General features: G+C 44.0%; 1 non-coding gene across 1 annotated transcript; it reads left to right on the forward strand.

Annotated features, from left to right (window-relative positions):
• The first annotated feature begins 351 nt into the window (after positions 1–351).
• Positions 352–473, forward strand: LOC112446494 (small nucleolar RNA SNORA3/SNORA45 family). The gene has a single exon (XR_003034504.1). It is a non-coding gene; the product is annotated as a small nucleolar RNA SNORA3/SNORA45 family (small nucleolar RNA).
• The last annotated feature ends 1,518 nt before the right edge of the window (positions 474–1,991 follow it).

The following is a 1,991-nucleotide window of genomic DNA, read 5'->3' on the forward strand; positions in this document are numbered from 1 at the left end:
CCTGAAGATAAAGGAACATAGCCTTCTTTAGCAGGACCATTCTGATTGACTTTGTTCCAAAAATATGCAGAGAAATTTAATAGTCTAACTAGAAAACTAAAATACTTGCCTACCCAAGACTAGGACTTCCCAAGCTAGTGATCAAGAACCTGCCTGCCAATGCAGGAGACACAAGAGACATGGATTTGATCCCTGGGTCAGGAAGATTCCCCTGGAGGAGGGCATGGCAACCCACTCTAGTATTCCTGCCTGGAGAATCCCATGGACAGAGAAGCATGCTGGGCTTCAGTTCATGGGGTTGCAAAAAGTTGGACATGACGGAAGCGACTGAGCACGCATGCACACACCCGACACTAGAGTCACATCCTGACAGCTCTTGTCCGGGTGTGCTAGAGTCCCCACAAAGAACCTGCTGGTCTTGATGCACTGGCGAGGGCAATCAGCCCCCAGAAGTGCCCAGGTCAGAAACATGCCTTCCCTGGCTCCAAGATGTAGTGGATTGGGTTACTACAAATTTCTGGGGAAAGGTGGAGTAGGAAATGGCAACCCACTCCAGTATTCAAGATTCCAAGGCAGCCTGTCATCCCGAAGGCCAACTTCTTCAGCAGAAGAGCTGAGGAGAAGATTAAGGGTGTGGGAAGGGCTTGAGTCCTGGTAGACTGAAGCCATATGGTAGAAAATTCATTAAATGTTAACAAGTGCTTCTCTTAAAAAGAAAGAACTGAGTAGAGCTTCTCAGGTGGTGCTAGTGGTAAAGAACCCACCTGCGAATGCAGGAGATGTAGGAGACTGCGGTTCAATCCCTGGGTTGGGAAAATCCCCCGGAGGAGGCCATAGCAACCCACTCCAGTATTCTTGCCTGGAGAATCCCACAGACAGAGGACCCTGGTGGGCCATGGTTCATAGAGTCACAGAAAGTAAGACTTGACTAAAGTGACTTACCACACAAAGGGTGTTAAACCAAAAATAAATAAAATATATAATATAATATAACACTTGCCTATAGCCACATTCATAGTAAGTCACTGATTGAACTTGAAGCCACAACTTCTCTGTAGCTATGAGAGTCATTTGTAACATGTGTAACAAGACCTTTCACTCACTAAATAAACTTTATTTGGGGAGACAATAAGTAGCAGTCACTGTCACAGGGGCTAGATATATAAATATATGACTAATAAGGCATATATAGCTCCTGCCTTTAAGAGATTTTTAGTCTGCTGGGAAAAATAGTCAAGTGATAAAGGAATTTCAAAATAAACTGCAAAACTCTACTATGGCTGGTATCCAGTGGTAGAAATATGTAATGCAGTTCTCCATAGGAGGGGGTTTGACAGGAGGAGCCTCTTGATGAAGGTGAAAGAGGATCAAAAAGCAAAAAAATGAAGACCATGGCATTCAGTCCCATCACTTCATGGCAAATAGATGGGAAAACAATTGAAACAGTGACAGGCTTTATTTTGGGGGCTCCAAAATCACTGCAGATGGTGACTGCAGCCATTAAATTAAAAGATCCTTGCTCCTTGGAAGAAAAGCTATGACCAACGTACACAGCATATTAAAAACCAGAGACATTACTTTGTCAACAAAAGTCCATTTAGTCAAAGTTACGGTTTTTCCAGTAGGTATGTATAGAGGTGAGAGTTGGACCATAAAGAAGTCTGAGCGCTGAAGAATTGATGCTTTTGAATTGTGGTGTTGGAGAAGACACTTGAGAGTCCCTTGGACAGCAAGGAGATCAAACTAGTCAATTCTAAAGGAAATTAACACTGAATATTCATTGGAGGAACTGATGCTGAGGCTGAAGCTGCAATACTTTGGCCACCTGGTGTGAAGAGCCAACTCATGGAAAGACCCCGATGCTGGGAAAGATTGTAGGCAGGAGGAGAAGGAGACAACAGAGGATGAGATGTTTGTATAGCATTAATGACTCAATGGACATGAGCTTGAGCAAGTTCTGGGAGATGGTGAAGGACAGGGAAGCCTGGTGT

Source organism: Bos taurus, chromosome 4 (genome assembly GCF_002263795.3).
Source record: "Bos taurus isolate L1 Dominette 01449 registration number 42190680 breed Hereford chromosome 4, ARS-UCD2.0, whole genome shotgun sequence".
Lineage (NCBI taxonomy): Eukaryota > Metazoa > Chordata > Mammalia > Artiodactyla > Bovidae > Bos > Bos taurus.